This window comes from Gavia stellata, chromosome 5 (assembly GCF_030936135.1).
Source record: "Gavia stellata isolate bGavSte3 chromosome 5, bGavSte3.hap2, whole genome shotgun sequence".
In the NCBI taxonomy this organism is placed as follows: Eukaryota; Metazoa; Chordata; class Aves; order Gaviiformes; family Gaviidae; genus Gavia; species Gavia stellata.
In genome coordinates, this window is record NC_082598.1 from 35,773,626 (window position 1) to 35,796,492 (window position 22,867).

Below are 22,867 nucleotides of genomic sequence, written 5' to 3' on the forward strand. Positions count from 1 at the left end.
ACCTAGGCTCATATTTGCCATCACAGAGCTTCATTATACTCGTAACTTCTTACATTCATCCTGGGATTGTTTAATATAGTGAAAGCTCCCACTGACACTTTCAATCTTTAGTCCCAAAACTACATCAAAAATTATTGCTATTAATCCCTAAATGCATGAATTTGCACTATAAAATGTTTATCTTTCCTGTTTTATCGACTTTGGGGCAGCGATTGTCTTTTATACTTGGACTTCAAGTCAACAGAAGTATGCCAAAAAAAACAAAAAAGAAAATAACCCATCACTATATCTGGCTAGAAATGGGAAAAGAAAGTAAACAGTAAGAGTTTTCAAAAATACAGTAGTTTGGCTTATGTATGATCTTCCGAAGCAATAACTAATTGCATAGCTGACTAACAAAACTGTCTCAAAATGGTTTTGTAAATACATACTGACATATCCATGCGTTATGGGAAAAGTCTTAAAACACTCTAACTACAAATTAGACACAGTTGAGGCACTTATAAACTCATAAAGGTTATCAACTTGCATTCAAGAGGCTGCCTCTGAAAGTGAAGTTAAAAAACATTGTTCCAAGCCAGATTTGAATCATCTGTTCAAGAGGAGATCTAATTTGTATTCCACTATGTCACTGTGTGAATCATTTGTGATAAGGAAGAAACTTCAGAAATTTATGTTTGATCAAATCTCAATGACCAGTTTTGCAAAGCACAAGAACTGCAGAACGCAACAGGCTGACTCTGAAATTCCTTCTGCTGTGCCTTTTTTTCCCCTCCCAAACACTGACAACAGCAGACTCTGGAGAGAGGCTTCCTGCCTGGGGCCAAAAGATGCCCTTCCCATCACCTCCGTGCCTACACAAGCATATGCACGTGCACACAGACTCAGATAGAACAGATGAAAAAAAGTATTCTTCTCAAAACTACAACCTAAAATTAATTGGAACACATTATACCATCAAAAAATTAAGAATAATGTGATGGAGAATCACATGCTTCACTTTGAGTTTCTATTACTATTTTGGTAATATTTTTTTTTTTTTAAGACCGAAGAAAGAAATGAGCTAATATTGATTATAATATTGATTATGGTGTTCAGACAAAAGTTCTCTAACTGTCATGTGTTCTATTGAACCAGAAGAGTAATCTTTTCTCTTTTTCCTTTTTATGCAGGGTTTTTATATGATATGAATAGCTGAGAGATCATAAATATAAAATGACTCATAAGGAGACTATTAATGCTGGTAAATTGGATAATACTCCATAGGATACGGCAAAGTAATTACTTTCTCAAGAACTCCCCACTCACCTCAATATGCACTGATAATATGCTCTGTACATTTATTTATGAAGTCTATGCTTTAATGGATAGATGCTTCATATTTTTCTTCTCAAATGCAGGTACCATCCTGTATAAATATTCCATTTTCCTTCCCATGTAGAAATGTTTTTTTCTTACTGCATGCACTTCAAAGATTTATAAATAAATAAGAAGATGAAACAACATTTACAAATGAGTGTGGAGATCTCTCCTTTGCATGCCAACAAATATGAGGTTAGACATTTCTCAGCGGAAGCAATGGATTATTTGATAGTTGGTTGCCAAGGATCAAAATGGTGGAGATCTGAGGTAGGTCACAGATGCACTGGCTGTAAACACTGCTGGCTTATCCATTGCATACTCTTTGTTTACCTCAGCTGTCCAGCAGGTTTTTTCAGGCTTCTCCCTCTTCCATGTTGGACACAGCTCTTATACAGACAGATGACACTTAAGTTCTCCAGCTGTTTCGCAGGGCCATAAAAAAGACCTGGACTTGATTATAATGAAAGAGTCACTGGCTACATGGAGAAAGGAAGAAACAAAAATGGCAGTTGTGAAACTCATGCTAGCACAAATACAATTTCTTTCTACACCATCTCATCCACTTCCTTTCCTCCTCTCCAGTCAGCCTTACGCTACAAGGAATGCTAATGAGAACTGAAAAAAACGCAACCGCGTTTTTGATTGTCAGCATTTTTGAGGGTAGATTAGATGCACAGCAGCAATAAAATGGAAAATAAGTGAGCAAAATGTACTGGTTTTGAAGGCTGATCATGTTCAAGAGCTTAATACATACAAGGTGTTTCAAACCCAGAACAGCAATGAAAAGGAAGAAACTGTTAAAAATCAGTGAAAGGGGCACTAGGGACCTTGTATTCCAGAGAGGAAATGCTTATTGTGGAAGGTATGAACTCACAAAAAACCAAACAATAAAATTGGTTTCCTACAGTCAAAAAAAAAAATATTAGTTTAGATTATTTAAGTTAGAATATTTTCTGCAGATCTTGGATACAAATGCAAACAGCAGCTGTTTCCCAGATTTTACACATAGAGGAACTGAGGCACAGAAAAATAAAACATCTGCCTTAGCTCACCTATTGTTTCAGCAGAAAATCCAGGAATCGAAGTTCAAGAGATCTGAGCTCTAATGCAGACACTAGAGAGACACTGCTCCAGGTACATAGAGTGTACTATCACTAAAGAAGTTTGCATGTCAAATTCAGAACTTAAGCCTTCTCTTTCAGAGACCAAACAGGTCTCTAATGCTTTCGGATACATTATACAAAAATCTAGATATGGCAATATTCATAGGCTAACCTATAGTTCAAGGAAAAATGTTAATTAGGCCCTAAAGGAAGCACATGTGCCCTCAAAGGAGCAGAAATACCCACACATAAATATCAGAAGATAAACAGTAAGTGGAATTTTACAGAAAATACAAAAAGCAAACCTAAAATCTAGCCAAACAAGAATAAGGTCAACAGCACAGCTGCAAGTATGAGGGCAGAATATGGCCGTTTGGGAAAAGCATCAGGCAATTAGCAAAAAAAAAAAAAAAAAAAAAAAATTGCAGGTGCTGACATTAAATGCATCACCTCAAAAATATCTTAACATCCCTACCTAAGTGAATTTCTATATTATTTCAGATACAGCAAACCAGACGAATGACTAACAAAATACGCTCAAATATTCTAAATCTGACATACAAAATAGACACGGCAGTGTACACAAAAGTTGCAAAGTGGTCTGAACAGGGCAAAGAGCCCTTTGATGCTTTAAGAATTATAGGTGAAGCCACAATCCTATTACGTAGGCAAACTGTCAGCCAGGGATGACTGGGATTAACTACGGAGATACAAAGAAAAGCAGCAGGAGATGAGGTTGGGATCAAGCTAATTTGGATGGAAAGTGCTGGGCCTTAGCAAGAGAGTAATGCTCCAGTAAAGCAGTAATGGCACCGTAAGGCAGAAAGAGTAACTAAAAAGAGAAATGTTTAATTTAAAACATTTTCAAGTGGAAGTTTTTGATGGATTTTTTTTTTCTTCACAGAACCTTTTGATATAAAGCAAGATTTTTCTTGTCCCTTTTTTAAAATTTCCTCTCTCCCCAACTTTTTCCCTCGTCTCTCTTCACACCAGACACACTTCATGTAACAAACTAGGGGATAGGAAGGGAGAAAAGGAGAGGGAAAAAAATTAAAAAAATAAAATCACAATTACAGACAACAGAAAGAAAAAGAAGAAGAATGACACATTCTTGACTTTTTAAAGATATGCTTCATTTGTAATAAAACAGAGAAAATCAACATCCATTAAAAAAAATTACAGTGTGTGAAAACTTTTCATGAAACTATTTGTTAATTTTTCTTTCCTCAACCTAAAACTTCGGTAAAACAGCTGAATTTTCAGGTAAGCGGAGTGAGTGGTCTGTTGGGTAAGAACATTGCTTGCTTCTGTGAGTGTGTGTGTGTGTATGTGTGTGTGGCCATGAGTTGGGTACTGTTATGTCACATAGTGTAACACAGACTGCGTGTTAATATTAAGTTTTCAACTTAAGCTTGTCCTCTTAAATACCACCCTTTCATTCTCTATTATTAAACACAGTAACAAGCTGAGTGGATCAAAAACCTTTCTGACCTGCTCTTCTTGCAAGAGCAGCCTCTAGACCTGCCCACAGGGCGGGTTCCAAACTTTTTCACAGTTCAACAGTTTTGTGCTGAGGCCAGTCTGTGTGACAGCCATGGCTTCAGGTTTGATCTAGTCCCTGCAAGGGGCAGGTGGGGAGCAGTTGTCCTCCTGTGCTGCTGTTGCACTTCTCATGATCTGCTGAAATCTATGGCAGCAAGTTTTGCAGTAACTTTTCTTTTCAGGATGTTTTGTTTCTTATCTTTCAGGATTTCTTCAAAGTTGCAATCATCAGACAACTTCTTTTTTAAATGTACTGTTACAATGTTTCAAAACTGAGAATGGACCTTGTCTAGCTAAAATAATTTATTGCACTCTTTAGCACATTCTGCAACAGTTGCTGGGGTTTGATTAGCTGCTGTCATGTCTCCTTTGCTATATTCTTAAAATCTGTGACAAAATATTTGCAAGGTTTCTGCTATTCCATCATTCAAATCTCTAAGAAAAATAGAGCGGAGTCAAACCAGGATGGACCTTAAGACTCCCCTTGAAAAGCCTAACCCACTCTGACAGGCCCTCAGCTAGCTCTGCAGAGAGGGACTGGGTTAATGAAAGTAATTACGGAATCCATTTTTCTTGTACTCTCATATATGGGCCATTTTTGTCATTAAAACCTGAAATTCAAAGCTTATAGCAATTAATAATGAGCTCATTTACATTAATAGAGTCATCATCATTGTAGCTGTTGACAATTTGTAGTGCTACTTTCTTCCCAGCAAATAAAGTCCTATTGGAAGTGTCCTGTCCTTCCACTTACTTGCAAGAATAACTTTTTTTTTTTTTTAAATCTGAAAAAAATCTTAGTTTTCAAGTTGTCCCTGGTTGGACTCCAGTTCCCAAAAGCTGTATGTATTGTTTCAGCATTGTGAAAGCAGTCTTGTACATACATTGTAGTTGGTAAAACATCAGAAAGCCAAATTCTCCGGGACTGTAAAATATTTTCTTCATTCCTCTCACAGATCCTACTATGCAATGGCCCTCCTAGCAGAAAGAACACAGTTTTGCTGTAGTCCAGTGTTGCTCCTATCAAACAGGAGTTTCTCCAACACCAGCTGAAGACACATGGTCCCTGTCTGAGTATGCACAGCTGTGTGTATGGAAATATCCTACCCCACTGACATGAAGATGAGGGAAGGCAAAGCTACTGCTGCAGACAAAACAACAATGGAAAACCAGGAGTCAGAGAGAGAAGTCAAACAAAAGCTGGAAGAGAAAAGGAAGGAGCAGACTATTTTTTTTTATAACAACCACTTGAGTAAAGGCTACTCAAGAAACTCACTTTGAATGAGGACACCTGAGATTCCACATTTCTCCTTAGCCAAATAAAAATCTGTAGCTTGGGTCTAAAGCATGTGCTTGTGTGTGTCAGAATGGAAGCGCAGGTCTAGACCAAACGAAAGAAAAATAAATAATGCATCTTATACAGAGAGAAAAGCAATGCAACACCCAGTCCAAGTTGTTCTGCTGGGCCAGCAAACAAAAGTACAGAAAAGTCAAAATGGCTAAAAAACTCAAGGAGAAAGCCAAAGAGAAAAAATTTGCAACCTCCAGTGCTCCTCAAAAGACCCTAAGCAGATAGTGGTAGCTGCTGAGATAAATTCTTCAGATGTCCTGGCAACAAGGGAGCAGAAGGAGGCCTTAAGTCTCATTCACTCCCACTTGAGTTCATGTTGCTGGCATTGCAGGTGGAAAATTTGATAAGAAACATCTGTAGCCTTGTGAATCCACATTAGGCTTTGAGCAGAGCAGCACCTGTAGGTGGAAGAGCCAGCAAACCCTCTCTATGACAGTTCAGAATAATTCTTGGCACTGTGCACATAGTTCTGCTCTGCAGCAGCACGCTACAGACCACCATAGAGATTAGGACTTGATCTCAGTAACAGAGTTTGTCAACAATTCAAGCAGTACCATATCATCCACAAAATTAGAAAAGTAGAACCTAGTATCTCCGAAGAAACTCAGGATGTAGTAGCACTGTAGCTCTCCTCTGACTGAGAGGTAACAAAAGACCAGCTTCAACACCAAGCCTTCCTTCATCATCACAGCTATACACATTTGCACAGAGGAGTCCAAGGCTAAAGGACAGCTTTGTAACTGTCTTCAGTACCTGAAGGAACAGAATTGTTCCATCTCTGACTGGTTGCAAACTGTCTCTAGAAATCAATCCTCTTTTAGAAACTAAGCAACAAGAAGCAGCAAATTAAGCTGTAAAGATGAGGTGGGATCTTACTGGAAAGACCTGTAAGTGACTATAAGTGAGCAGTGTCTGAAAGCCAGTACTGAAAAGGCTGTTTATTTTTTTATTTCTTGTGTGGTGATGTAAATGCAGCACACAGGGAACACAGAAACACAGTGTAGCACATACAACTTTGCATTTCATAATTACCAGTACACGGGGGTACAAAATACATTATGTATTTGGTTCCAGGGTATAGTAGACATTAATTTAAGTGTTTTTAAGTTCCTCTTTTTTTCTTAGGCCATATAGTAAGGTAATTTCTGCACACATACACATATGTGTGCATGATCTAAATAATGCTCATGCTTGTCTAAATTCAGAAGTGGATTACTGATAATAAAATGTACGTCAGATTAAATTATACCCGAACTATATTCTTCATTTATAACAGATTCCAATGAAAAAGTTTGCTTAGATACAAAGCTGTGGATTGGCAAGTGCAGGTGTCACCCTGTCCTCAAGCAACCTGGTACCAGAATAGTATTTCTAATAATAAAATAGAGTCCCTGCTGTCCAAATCAGCACAAACTCATCTTTTTCATTTCATACTACAAGATGCAGGGAAAGCTGACCTCATTATGGTTGCCTACCTCCATCTAGTGACCAGAAAAGGTATATAAATTAACTCTACAACAATCCAATAATTAATTGTTTGCCATTAATGGACAAAACTTACAAATCTCAAAACTCTGTTCCTATGAATTTTCAAGTGAAGAACGAAGTTTATCTTCTCCCAAACAAACAGAACAGATTGTCTCCAGCATGCTCAAAGAAATGCTACTGAATTTGTGCAATGCATGTAGGACGTGCATCTCTTACAGAGACCTGGACAGGCTGGAAGGGTGGGCTAGCAAGAACAGCATGAAGTTTAACAACGGGAAGTGCAAGGTCCTGCACCTGGGACAAAATAACCAAAGAGCCCAGTACAGGCTCAGATCTGTGTGGCTGGGCAGCGGCCTTGCTGAAAGGGCCCCGGGGGTCCTGGTGCCCAACAAGCTGAACACGAGTCAGCAGTGCGCCGCAGCAGCAATGAAGGCAAATCCACGGGGGCATTACTAGCAGAGATAGAAATGTGATCATCCCACTCTACTCAACACTTGTCAAGCCACACCTGGAGTACTGTGTCCAGTTCTGATTCCTACAATTCAAAAAAGACACAGACAGACTAGAGACGATCTACAGAAGGGCCATGAAGATGATCAAAGGGCTAGAGAACCTGCCCTATGAGGAAAGACTGAAGGAGTTGGGTCTTTTCTCCCTGGCAAAGAGACAGCTCAGTGGCGATCTCATGACAATATTCCAGTACTTAGAGGATGGCTGCAAACAGGACGGAGCCACATAGAGAGGACAAGGAGCAATGGGTGCAAGTTGCATGAGGAGAGGTTTCATCTTGATATAAGAAAGAAATTTTTCACTGTGAGACCTCTCCCTTTCCATGGAAATCAGTGACACTGAACCAAGAAATCACAGGCAGAATTCAGCCTTCTGCAGTTCTGCAGCCAGCAAGAAAGGAGGTATAGGAGCTTGTGAAAAAAAGGAGCTAGGAGGAGATGGATTGGATTAGCAACATGAGCTCTATTTAAAAGAAGAAAAATAGCCACTCCTTTGGAGTCAGGAATAGTATTCTAAAACAGACAATCGTTTCAGTACCTAAAATGTTACAGGGAACTTCCTGTTTTAGGCAGACTTCACATGGTAGTCACAAATGTCATCAGGGGTCAGCAATCAGCCTTGATGAAAAGTAATACCCCTCTCTTGTTGGGGACATGGACAATGAAAATATTCAGGGCAGCATCTACCATATAACTTTTACTCAAGACCTAAGCATAAATACTACTCAAGACACAAACCCTTTAAGGGCTTTTATGCCCACTATTTCTCCTAAAGTGGTTTGGCGGGGGGGGGGGGGGGGGGATGGTGGTGTTAAAACCAATAACACCAGAAGATTTTTTATCCACAGCATGACATGCTCAAAACTCTATCACTTTTCTGTGCAGTAAAATTTTATGTCCATGAAAATCTTAATTTAGTTATCTGTAGATATTATTTAGAGATATCTGTGTAAGTTATACTTTACCCACACCTTTCCTTTTTACTTTTGCCATCTGGAAATACTTACAAGTTTCTTTAACATGCACTCACCTGTTTAGCAGAGATGCAGAAAGACCATTAGGGCACAGAGAAGACTGTAAAAGAAGTGTTTGTTATTTGCGAGGAAAAAAATGAAAGTAGGAAAAGAGATACATCATCAGCTCTTACTTTGCCCCCTTGGTCTGTATCCTTAAGCTAAAAATCACCCCTGAAACATACAGCCGGAGCACCTTCGGTGGGCATGTAGTCAGTCTTTGAGAGAGAAAATTTACATCATTTGCACCGCATAGATTGACAGCACTACTACTGCTACAGCATCCAAGTGGTTAGAACAGTTCCCTGTGCAAGAAATCAAAGGGAAAAGATATTCCTCTACAGAATATGCCCCAAAGCCTGTCTAGCACACTGCATGCAACGAAAGCCCCAGAAAAGTTGCAAACACACCAAGGCTAATAACTATGTTCTGTATTCAGCCCTGTAGTCTCATGCTTTGCATAAACTATGTTACCCTAAGAAAACCGTGGGAAGCCCTGTGGCTCAGATATAGCTGACTGATAAAGCTCCTTGTCATTATTCGTTGCTTTTAGAAGCATACTGTTTATTTGGCTTATAGCAGCAATGGCTACACAGGGCAGGCTCAGATGAACAGAGGAAAAGCTATAGGCTTCACTGCTTCTTCTTCCTTCTTTATGGCATTCACAGTCTGCTTCCAGAGCAGCACCCCTGTGAAAAGGAGAAGTGAATAATTAAATCAAGCTAAAAAAGTGCATTTGGAAATTATTTACTCTTGTCCCCATGCACAGTCACATAAATCTAGACTCAGATCTGGCCCCTAGCTAAAATCTGTGCCTGAAGATCTTGACTGATTCCCTCGCAAGAAGATTTGATTCATTACTGGATTAAAATTTTTTTTTTACTTAAGGAATTTAAGAACACACCTTCCTCTTTGCTTTCTCTACAGGAACTCCAATAGGTGCCCCTCTACATAGATTTCATTCATTTAAGAGACCAAAAGGTATACTCCTTACAAATGTGTGTGACAATTACACTGTATAACACGTAACACAAGGTTATTTACAGAAAGCTACTGGAATCAGCTACTTTTGCAAGATTTTCTACCAAGGTGAACTCCTTCTGGCCTGCTCCAGATGCAATGTAAGGCCTAACCCTCACTTAACAATGTAAAACCAGGTCAAGGAAAGAGAGTGAATGTTCTCAGCTGTATTTTTCTTTTACCATGCAACATTCTCTGTGAAGTCTCAAAATACAGTTGAATGAGCAGGAAGACAGACAACAAATACCAGAATCCCATCTCTTCATAGCAAGAACCTCTTTAAGAGTGTCCATTCAGAGGGATTCTGCTGACAGATCAAACCTGCCCACGTTACAGAAAAGGGTATCAACAAACATCTACCCTCTGTTAATTACAGCAAGTGCTTTTCATTTTCCTTTAGAACAACCAGATATTTCGTTCAACATACAGGCTTGGTTGTTTCATCACAGAAAAGTCCTTTTTAATCAACATTCTCAAAATAATTCTATCATTCACTTACTGCTCATTTATGCAACATGAGCAACTTAACCATTTAATCCCACATTAGGCTGATCCTTCTGCACACTCTGAAATAAAGGAGTGGCTGAACTAATCTCCTGGGACCACTTTCTGCCTACACAGACTTGCCAGCTAGTTCTGCAAAACTCTGGGCCACTGCTTGCCTCCTCCAGTGAAGCGGGATGATTTTCTAGCCCCTAAATCCTCACAGCCGAGCTCCAGCTTTGGGTACTGTCCATAGCTAATTGTCTTTCTCCCTCTCCCATACCTCATCGTGCTCTTCACACATACTTTTGGAGTCCTAGCCATGCTTATGTCACCTTAGCCCACTGAACTCAGGAGTTTCCAGAGTTCTGGCACTTTTTTTGGAAGTATGGGACTTCTGACCCAGACGTCCATCTCTGGAATTTCATACTACAGATTTCATGTTGAGATATCCGAAGAGAAGAAGAATGAAGTTGCACATCGGCACTGCGTATCAAGGTTCTGAAAAAGAGGAACAGGCAGAGGAGAAACTGAGCAGATCAAATACCAGGTTTCTCTGGTTTCTGAAGTTCAGCTTTGAAAGTGCCTGTGTTACCTTCAGTCTGTTCTTGCCCAGGGCTAGCTGTAGCATTCATAAGAAGAGGTGCAGCAGAGTGCCTTCAGTAGAATGCATGCTGTAAACAAAAACACTGATCTTAAAATTTTCTGGGCGTGTGTTTACACGTTAAAAAAGTACACTAGTTAAAGTTCTGCAATGCTGGGGAAATGTTACTATTTGACACAAAGTATGACAATTTGTCAAAGCTGTTAGTTTTGCAATCAATTTCAAATTATCATATGATTAATGCTGATGATTTGTAACACTTCAACATTTACTACTTCTAATTGAGTTAGTGAATTAGTCACAGTTACATTGATCTACCCAGTCACAGGATGATGCCAGTAAGGATGATCCTTTACCTGATTATTCTCTGTTACTGGAACAGGTTTGTGTTTTTATCATGTATGACTGTATGGAGGGAGGGTTTAAAAATAGATTTTTAATTTTCCACCTTATTTTCATTACTATTTCTTTAAAAATTGCTGTGTATAATTCCTTTTCCTCCTATTTCTGTCAATTTATCTTTTGTGCTATTATAAATAAAGAGAATTTTAAACAGAATAAGAATGACATATCTTCCTCCCACTCTTCTTACCAAGTGATTTTTAAATTAGATTTCCCTGTTATACAGGCAATTTCAACAAAAATCTCAAGGAAAAAAAAGTAAGACTTAAACTATTTTATTAGTTTAAAAAAAATTAGGAATTAAAATTGGCTTATCCTACTCTTACCTATACTGCACATTATTTCTCAGATACCCCTTAGCAACTATGACATTGGTGTCCTTACTGAATTTAGCATTAAACAACAGAATCATAAAAATAAGTCCATTTGCATGGAAATCCTAGAAGTCAATCAAGATTTATGTACTAAAGCGGAAATAAACATTCATACAATTAATAGTCTTAACAACTGAAAAACATATCCTTTAGTATTCTGAATTGCTTTTTACCTATAAGTTTCCTTTGACAGAAAAAAGGAAATCCTAAAAGCAATTCAGACTATATTTGCAACCAAATTTCAGTTAGAAACACCCACTTCTCAAAAGTTGGTTGTGCTCATGAAGACTTACAGACATCCCAAGAAGGATGAACTCCAGGGTCACAGGATTCTTGAATATTCTACATTTTAGATACAGAAAGTGGTTAAAAGAAAAATCCTGAAGTGAGCTAGCCATAAACAAAACCCCAACATATTAATGGCCAAAGACTGCCTCATTCTGTGCGTCTGTCTCACCCAAATCAAGGCAATGAATTGACTGAGCATGGTAAACGCCTTAAAAACAAAAGATACAATTGGGTTAAGTAAATAAAAGTTTTTCTTGTTTGCCCATGCTATTGATTTCTGTGGAATTTGCTATACAGGCAGCGTTACCTAAGAGGACTGGGTCTCTTCTAGTTTTAACATCATTTTCTGTCCACTGGTGTATTTTAAGGAAGGGGAAATAGGCAAGGGGATGTGTGATTAAAACCAAAATACTTTTCTTCGCCTTAAAAACATTGCCATTTCATTCTTTTGATGGCTCAGTTTAAAGGAAGGGAAAAAACAAGTGTGTGCCTGCTGTTACACTGCCATCGTTATCACCACAGTCACTGCCGTAATTGCACTTTCAATGTCCATGTCTGCCTCCACTGCTGGCACTATTACAAGAATAATTATAGCAGCATTGACTGTACTACTTCTTTTTTCCAGCCTTGCCTGTGACATGCATTTAAAGTGTTTTGTTCTACCTCCTTCCAGGCAAGACCAGGCACTTTGCTGTAGGGGGATAAGAGGCCCAAGCCAGCTCTTGCTTTCTTCACGGCATGGCCAGCCTGAGCGAGGAGGGAGGCAATGCACAGGCATTACCTATGAGCCTGTCTTCTTCACTGCTTATGGACCAGGCAGGGCACAGCTGAACCAACACATTCTATCGCCAGTTACTGCTGATTGCCTTGGAGAAACTCCTCTGCAGAGCAAGGAGGAACTAAGGCATTAATCTCAGGTTCACCATTAAGCATGTGATGAATTGCTGGGCAAAGCACAATGCTATCACCTTTCACTTGGGTTGTGCAACGTCAAAGGTCTGCTTGGGCCCGTGTGGTGCGGAAATACGAATTTCAGGAGCCAATGGCACAGTGGGAAATTATGTCACTGGAAACATATCCAGCTTCCTCTGGCTCCGCAGTACAGGTATGACTTTCTCTGTGTGCCAGACAGTGGTAGCCTTGGGTATATGTCCTAAGAAAAGCTTGAAGTTCTGTTTAACTCTGCAACAAGAGATCCCTAATCTTCTGTTAGAAACCTTCATCAAACAAACAGGTATAAGTATAACTCACTCACATTTAGAATATGTAAATATAAGTTATATTTGCTCTTCCAAAGTTCACACCTCTTAGACTTCTACTTCTTCCAGTATGACTGAAAACACATACAAGAGAGAGTAACCTGTCAAACAAGGTGAAATTTGTCTACCTTGCCTTATTTGAGTTAACAGTAAGGGACCCATAAAACAGAACAGCTTTGTTAATGGCATCCCATAAACAGGTGATCATAAATTTGTGCCATTTTACTGCCCAGAGGTACCAGTCAGTGAAATGTGAAAATTAATAAAATTGGCGGTTTGATGTGAAAATACATGAAAAAGCCTACCAATTTGTTAATGTTATGATGCTTGCTTGGAACAAAAAATCCAATTACCTAAAGTGATTTGGAGTGTTTTGAAGACTAAAGCTTTTTCACTTGATATTTGAAAGAGTAACATATGCATAATATTAACACACTTCAACATTTGTGTAGGTCAATTTTCACCTCTGCCCACAAAGATTCAAAAAAAGAGACTATTTTTGTGTACAAAATCTTATAATTCTCAGATTGAAACTGTAATTTGACTCTTGAATTGCAGAGAGCACCATTTTTTGTTTGGTTTTTTGGTTTGTTTGTTTTTGCCAAAGCAGGTTAAGCACAGCAAAGAAAAGGCATTTTTTTTCCCAGAAACAGGAAATGCAGAGCATTCCATACAGTAGATATGCCTGCAAATTTTAATTTATATACAAGTTTTAGGAAAGCCTCTTGCTAATTCACTTTTCTTTTTTTTTTTCTCCTGGAGAAGAAGGCAAAGAGGTAATTCATGTACGTAAGCAATGGAGAAGATGGAAAGCACGGGAAATTGCACTCATCAATGCAAAAGCAAGTGAAGAGTTCTGATTCCCGAGTTCAGATTAATTCAAGGGTCAGTGACTTCTTCCAACTGTCTTTTGATCACATTTCTTCTTAAAGTGTCCAGGAAAAGTGGAACTGTGTAAAGCACCCTCCCCAGATATAAACCAGATGGTGGAGATGGAATATGAGGAAGCTGCCATCATGAGGGCTATATGTTTCCACAGTCCACTTGAAAGATGGAGTAAACAAGGAAAGGCAACCTTTTGAGCACCTCCAGTAACTCTCACACCCTGCACTTCAGGTGTTGCTAAAAGGCAGTGTAGAGTTTATAAAACTTAACTGATAACACTTTAAATCCTGTGGATTAAAACTCTCAGTCCTTCTGACAGTGGCATCTCTTATCACAGGATTAGAGCATCAAAAATTCAGGAAAAGCTATATGCACTTTCAAAGTTGTTTTCCTTCGTTAAAAAAACCCAGCATAATCCTTGATGATGCATCCAGTGCTATGCCTCCACTTCTTTTTCCACATTCACTGTTACTGCAATTACTCCCACAGACATCCCAGGAATTTTTAGGAAAAGTTTTAGTTCACTTTTGTTCTCCTTTATGTCTCCCCAGGAGGCCCATTCCTGCTCATTTTAAAGAAATTATCTATGCTTCAGTCATGGACCAGTTGAAGATAATTCTCACCTACATATAACAATTGAATAAAGCATGCTGTAGATGAACAACTGGTACAAATCTTTTTTTTCTTCTGTATTACCATTTTTTCTTGTGTGTTACAACATTTTTTGTCTCTCAAGCTACATGTTTCTAGACAGTTTGTACCTTTCTATGTCATTCCAAGCACATCTTCCAAGAGAAAATATCTCAACAGCACACAAAAATTCTAACCACTGCAAGAGTAGTACATCTGCAAAGGTCATCATACACAGTCATCATCTGCTAAGAAACAATAATCTTTGTATGTAATGTTACTTGGGAGACCATTTATTCTATCTACCTGTTCTTATGAAGAATATGCACACAGTTCACAAACACATGGCTATGTTTTCTGCTCTTTCACTCATTCTTTGCTCCAATTCCTCAGGTACCAGCTCTTTTACTAACTTGCTCCAATAGGGACTGCATAGTTGTTTAGACTGAGGGATGCATGGGGCATGATGTATTCAGCCTTACTATGAGTTCATAGAATAACGTTTGAAATACATGAACATTTATAGCAAAGAACATAAACTACAGTGGGAAATGACATCTTCTTCCAAACTTATCTGTGTATTTTTCTTCCTTTTTTATTTGCTTTTCTTTTTTTTTCCAGATGTTACAAGTGTCTATTAAGAATTTGACATACCTCTTTTCTCTTAGCACTACCCAGAATTTTTAGAATATCATCTCATTACTCATCGATTTCTGGGACATGAACACTCTCCTGATCAATGTCAAATAATAAAGGTTGCCATAGTTCTGTCTCAGCTGACATGAAAATAACTAATGATTTCATTAATAAAATAGATTAAAGGTAGTGATAATAGTGACAGCTTGTTCTGTAGTGGCATCTGTATTGATGCACCTCTGGCACCTGAAACACTAGACAATTTTCTTTTATTAAATGGAGTTAAAAGAGATTGGCAATATCCTGTTTTCTTGGGTATGTTCCAGGGAGCTCCTTCTAACACTGTAAGTGGCATGTCAAATCCAATACTGTTTTCCTAATCAAATGTTATTAACACTAAGTATTTTAGTGGTAGAATACAGCAAGATGTCTGAAGGGCTGTACTGTTTATTTTAGGTTCAGTTTCATTTGCCATTTATAATAACAATATAAAACATAGCCAGAAGCTTTTCTTTGTCTTGAAGCTGATTACATCATTTGTATCTTCTAAGTATGACATCATTCATTTTCACTTCTGAGTGAACCGCAACAGTGTTAGGTGTAGGGCTTTGGCATGTGACTAAGAGCCACACATACACTCAGAGTGCAAAAATGAAATTCATCTGGGGAAATTAGTTCAAATGGTGCCTAGACATTTGGGATCTGTAAGGTCAAGGGGAGCAAGTGCATAGGCTAGGATCCAGCTTTCAATGAGATAGATATACACAGAGATTACAATATTCATAAACTCTGAGTCTAATCCCTTGCAGCATCGGATCTGACCTTCTGCTTCAGTTGTCACGGCTGTGAGTCAGTGGATTGCCTGGGCACAAGCTAGGAGCTCTGCCTTACAACACTGTAACATTAAACAGACTTCCCATGGCTTCTCTTCATCAATAAATGCAGATTGGAGATGTAATATAGCTTGAAAAAAGAGTCAACTTTGTAATGGTAAGGACAGTTCCCTTAGGTCAACTGAGGCTAAAAAAAAGAGCAAGTCCTCTTGCAGTCAAATTTTAGATTAATTTTACCATTTTAAAGGCTTTGATAACCACAAGAGCCCTTACAAGTGCAAACGAATTTATAAAAATCATACACTGAGAAATACACTAATATAACTAAACTAAATAGCAATAAACTATAACTAAATAGCAATTTTACTAACTCAGGGTCACATAATTAGTTATGGATGTGCACACACATTATTATAGTGATGTTCACTGAACCCATAACTTCTTCATTTGTCATGTGTTCCGTGTTACAATATTATTTGGCAAGAAAAGTTTGGTTTCTGCTGAAGTAGTACTTGCCGTTTAATATTCAGTGTATCAGAAATGATCCAATGTATCTAGTAAATAAACTGTGGCTAAAGTTAGAGTAGACTTTGATTGATATATGCTTATGAATTGCTAGTAAAGGCCAGCTAAAACCATTTGAAAAAATACAAATCTTTTAACATTTACCTTTTAACTTCCTAGCAAATAACTCAAGGCATGTTCATTTAGTTTTCATATGTGTTTGCTACTTATCACTGTAACAGAGCTCTCCAGTAAAGCAGGGAAGGGTAGCAGAGAGGCTATGGGTAACCTACAACAGCCAAGAATGTTTTCCAATTTCTGATCAGAGCCGACACCTTAGGAGGAGTCCCAGCTCTGCATCAGGACCAGGTAGCCCAGTAAATGTGATTTTTGCCATTACCAGGAGAAAGCACCAACTTTGGCCTCAAGTTGCGACAGGGGAGGTTCAGGCTAGACATTAGGAAAAACTTCTTCACTGAGAGAGTGGTGAGACACTGGAATAGGCTGCCCAGGGAGGTGGTAGAGTCACCCTCCCTGGAGGTATTCAAGGAGCGTGTGGATGTGGCATTGTGGGATGTAGCTTGATGGACATGGTGCTGTGTGGTGTTGGGTGGGTTGTGGCTTGTTATTGTTGTTGTGTGGCGTGGGTTTTGTGGTTGTGTTGTGGTTTTTGTTTTTTTTTTGTGGGTTTTTTGATGTTGTGTGTTGTGGGTTTCCCCCCCCCCCCCCCCCCCCCCCCCCCAGGTTGGACTCGATGATCTTACAGGTCTTTTCCAACCGTACTGATTCTGTGATTCTGTGATTCTGTGACCTATGCAGTGGTCAGTGACTGCTGCCTGACCTGTTTTAGCTTGAGTAATGGGAAACCATATGTGGTAAAGGCCAAAGAGTCCCAGAGAAGCAGTGTGCAACAAACAGCAGCCCCCTGGGGTAACAGGGCTGGAAGAGGCTGGGGGATATCTTTCAAACTTCAGCTGGGAAGCAATGAGAAAGAAGCAGGCTGTGTTAAGAAAATGTATAAAAAGGCAGACCATATAGCCAGGAGGAGGAACCTCCACCCCCCATGACCTTCATACTCCCCGAGAAGGCCCTGGGATGCCAATCACTCTTTGTTTTGCTGAAAGAAAATCTAGGTACAATTTAGATGTGGCTGGTCTCTCTCCAAAGAGATAAGAACAGGTGAGGGTGAGACATTCAAAGCATCGGGACTGGAGGATGCAGTACTGTGCACATGGAGAGATAAGTCTAGAAACAGCCAGACTGACCGAAAGAAGGAATTCACTCCATGTAAAACTTTATCTGCCCCAATTAGACAACTTGTTTGGAAAGCAGTTCCCTGCTTATTAAATGGAAAGAGGTAAGCAGGTAAATCTGACTTTGTCTGCTATGTGACAGCGTGAATACCTTGCCCAAGGTCACATAGAAAGGATGAACTGAACCGACCTCTTTAAATGGTATATGGTTATATAGAACTTGAATGACCTTATCATTCATGACACTACTATTTGTCTTTCACCGATGCTGTAACTGCTGCTTAGAGCTGCTAGCTATCATCTTGTGAAAGATTTCCCACTTTCTTTCCTTCCTTTAGTTGAATACCACTATGACAGTCAGTAAAACTCAGCTATGTACAGCTGTTAAACCCTTGTCTCTGAATAGAATAGAGAATACTCAAATGAGCAGAAACCTGTAGTAATACAATCTATAATTCTGAAACTCTGCTGAAAACTCTTTTCAGTTTCATCTTATTTGGGAAAAATTCCCTATCAAAGTACTGTACATGGGTTAGTTTTCTTAACATCTCTGCATACACATGGTACAGCAGATTTGACAGGGTGGACCAATGTGATTTGATGGGGACTGCTCTCTCCTCATGTAGCTGAAATAAAACAGCTTTGCTTAAGGGTTGTGCTGGAAGTCCCTGAGGTCAGACATACCCCAATTCTAGATTTGTCTAAGGGACAGACACGTAGCTGCCAAAAAGCAGTGTAATTCTCCTTGGCCTGAGGCTGCACTACTAAAGCTAGCAGGGCTGAAATTCTTCTTTCTTCAGAGTGTGGGACTGCTAGGAAAGCGCCTCTCTAGCATCTAGGCTGTAGCGCTGAGCTGAGGTAAGACATGTTGAGGAAGCTATACAAATCTTGCCTTTTTTAAAAATAGTTGATTGTTTAGAGGAGACACTGAGAGTGTCAGAAAGCTGTAGGATTCTCCTAGCAGGACAAACACATAACAGAAGGTCAGGTTTTTAGACATTTAAGATGAGCTTCAGTGAAATAACTGTTTGAACCATCCTATACCTTTATAAAGTACAGCCTAAAAAGTTTTTGCTTTTACTCCCTGTGCATGCACCATTTTATGAATCTGAAACATGTATAGGCAGTAAGCATGCTCATTTCAAAAAGTGACAGAAGACATGGCTTGAAGGATACTGAGGAAAGGAAAAACCCCAAAGTTCACATTGCTCTAACTTTGTTATCTCTGTTCCTTGTCACTCACCATACAATACAGCAGGACGTGAGAGTAACCTTGTAATGGATGATGCCCCTGTTGTTATGCAGCTATATCGTATTGCTTGCTTACTTTTCTAAAAATGGATTATTCGGTACTAAGTATTTGACTGATGCTCTTTGGTGTGAGAAAAAGGTTTCTGAGTAGCAGTTTAAACATTAACACATCTCTAAGATCCAGGTGGCTTCATCTCATCTTGTCCGCACAGGTAATGATCCTGTCCCAGAAGATAGCTCATCATTAGCTTTTACAAGCCAGAATGGGCTACAACGTCTTCCAAACAATTTGGGCTAAGATTCGTTATGATCAAAACACTGTTTTCTTACCTTTCTGGCAATGGCAATGGCCATTTTTTAAATAACAGAGAACTTTAAAGGAAACATGGCTGAGCAACTCAAGCTTCTGCAGTGTTCTGCAAAGCTCAAAAACTAATTTCTCCTTCTTCTCATGAATGGGTGTAAAAGCAGCTCTCCTTGAATTCACTGTGGCACTGGCATGTTCCTGACTCCAGCGTCTGCCTCCACTAAGGTCAATTTTTCCCCACTCAACAGAGGTGCAATGAATTGTACACATTGAGAAAATGTGGCACACCAGCTGAAGTCAGGGGAGAGAGCTGAGAAAAGACTCCAAGTTTGATTATCAGCATTAATTTATAAAAATGAGGCATACAGTAAGCATGTGTACCACAAACTGTTTGTCTTATTTCTCTGGCTACTATGGCCACAGTCACAGAAGGCCATAGCAACCACAGACCTAATACAGAAGGAGGAGCTGAAGAGTTTCTATGATATCTCAGATCCAATATGCTTATATGTGTGAAACAAAGATTCAACAAAAAATGTAAAGAATTGAGAATATTAATACTGAATAAAATTTGTATGAAAAGTCCTTTCAGCTGGGTACACATCATGACAAGGGGATTCTGGATGTGTTCAGAGCTTTGTAGTCATACACACTCTTTTTCTAGTAAAGTAAAAATTGGATGTAGCTAAATAGGTACTTTTTGCAGCTACCCAAATAACAAGTTTCACATATTGTCTCTACCACACGTATAACCCCACTCAACATCAAGAATTAAAATAGAGAGTGAAGAGAGTTAAATGAGAACATTGTGTCAAAAGGGGACTGCAGTAAAAATAAGTCATTTCCTTTGGAATTCACACCTACTTGAATGTGTAATTTTACACAGATGGAAATTTGCTTGAGTTTAATAAAGAACAGCTCCGTAACAGTGTTCTCATGCAGAACAAAAGAAAGCCAGTGTAGTTTACTTGTGCAGAAGTTAAATCACTAAAATACTGAGCAATAAAAATTGCATAAGCAGTGGGCTAGCACAGTTATTTTACAATTCCTTAGGCTTTTGCATGCTATTTCAAGTCTTCTAATCTTCCTCATTTAGACAGCCTCACATGGACAGGACACGTGAGCTCGTGGCATAAAGCATTAATGACACCAATGAGAACAGTTGTGCAGAAAAGCAGAGAGCTCGCACTTAAGTTCTCATTTCTTTGACGCCAGTTCATGAAGTGATGTCCCCGTATTCTTAAGTTCATTTCTATTCTGATCAGGATTCAAGAATGCATTTAGATTTAAGCATATGCTTGAGTAATATTGAATTTGCAAAATTTAATTTGTGTGTAATCCACATTTTGGAGAGAAGAAAAGGAATTGGTGAGAGCTGTTAATCTCACGGTTACATGGGTTGGTTGATGGTTGGACTTGATGATCTTAAAGTTCTTCTCCTACCTTAATGATTCTGTGATTCTGTGTGATTCTGTGATCTTTCTGTGATTAAGGGATTCTGTGTTAAAAGAAATTTCAAATAAAAAAGTGAAGTTTGGTCATGATGCAAAAGGGTCTCTTTCAAGTTTTCGATAGTAATAAGAATATGTTTCTCACATCTAATCTCCAGATTATGTTATACCACCCTAGTTATGAGATTACATCTCCCATATGAGATTACCTTCTAGAGTAAAAAAACAGTGGTATCATTCAGTTGAAGGTGTGGATGTAGAATATTAGGTAGAACAGTATTTTCATTATCCTGACTGACTTAATTGACTTTACAAATGTACCACTGCAATTTTAATTTACGGCACTTAGCCAACAGTCCAGCTTTTAGACAACGAAAACAGAGGTAACATGTGCGAGAGTAAGACTGAGAAACAGAAGCATCACCCCACCACTAGATTTAATCTGATCCAACATCAAAGATACTCATGATACTCTGACGGATGTTTGATTTCAGACCATAGGAGACAGAGCTAATTAGTCTAATAATCAGTCTCTATTGTGCCTCATTCTGTATCTAGATTAAAGAAATCTATAGTAAAGATGCAACACAGTTTATAATACAGGACTTAGTTCTGCTTAATATCCAGGAAATTCTGTTATGACACTAATTTAAAAAAACCCAAAACATTGAAAATATGAAGCTGATCAAGTTGTCTCTTGATGCTGCAAAGATACTGACAAATAGTATCATGCCTACATATTTTGTTAATTTTTTTTCACTAATGAATACTGGCAGAACACACCTGAAATGCAGAAAGTTTAAACATGTCCTGAATTTTATAAAAAAGTAATTAAATTGATTGAGAAATCAGTCTTGGAATATGCATAGATTATTTTTCCTTCACCTGATTCTCCTGGCATAGGAAATATGTTATTTTTAACTGATATCTAAAGTTAAAGTTGAAGATCGTCCAGCAAACACCAATGGACAGGTTTCCCCACAGAGCAACATGGGAAATACTTTTGCCTTTCAGAAATGGAATGTGTTTAATTTAGCACTTTCTCCCTTCTAGGGATAAACTAGCCTGGCTCGTTTTCATCAGCATGTTGAGCCCTTGCCAGTAAGAAGAAAAGACACTGATGTTCCAATTTAATACTGCTTATCACCAGCTCATATAGCTGAGAGGTAACTGAGAAGTAGGACTGTGTTCTGGACATGGAAGGGCTCCACAAGAGGTTTAAAAACCATCCACTAGACACATTTTTCCAGGTATAAAAATATGTCATGTACAGTAACAATCAGCTCTTGTACTATTTTGGCTTGCATTCCTGGAAATAAACAGCTCAAAAACAATAGTAAAGTTCTGAGCTTTGTACGAGTAGAAATACGGGAGCGACATAAAATTGTGAACGTGTGGATCTGTACACTCATTCTCATCTCCTGTCAAATAATGATTGCCCTGGTTTAGAAAGAAAGGTCATTTGCCAACTTTATACAACTGCAAAATGACTGCCAGAGTCCCTGGGGAGATTCTGCAGATGCAGATGCAGGGCTGAGCGAACAGATTGAAAACTACTTCCATCTCAAGGCAAACCCACAAGGACAGGCTTGTGGAAGCCCATCCATTCAGCAGACTCTCACTAGAGGAAGTCTTAAGGTAATGAGTGGGGAGCTACTGGCAGATCTTCCAGAATTGCAGAATGAAATGGGAAGGGAGAAAGAATATGAATACAGTATGGAAAATCAAATGTATAAATGTTCTAAACCAGATGTTTATTCATTTGCAGGAGGGGCATAACTCCCATTCCCTCAACGAATGGGTTATTTACACATTTGATTACATACTGACAATAAAAAGTACACTCCCAGAACAGAATTATGGCAGAAATGTGCTTGGGAAAGCAGCAAATTCCAGGGAGAACTATGAATCCCCAGGATATCTGTGGATGATGAACTGCGTATTCAATTCATAATTATACTGACGGATGTGCAAACCTCATCTCACCTGTATCTATAAAGTTCAGGACTGCCTACACAAAATTTGCCTAGGCTCCAAAACATACCTTTTGACAAAGTATGAAACAAGTCAGCATCCATAAATTGGTTCTTGATCCATCTGCTCCAGGAACATGGTTTGAGACAGCTGCACATTCTGCTCATGGATGATCCATGCCCTCTTATTTTGGAGACCTGTTTTCACACACCTGAGAAACATGCAGATGCCTAAAGGATGGCAAAAATAACAGATCAGCGAAAGGCCATTGTCATCTCTGCCTGACAGAAATTACTCCAAATTTTGAAGATGTCAGGCTCTGTGTCTGGCAGAAGCCTAAGTAAG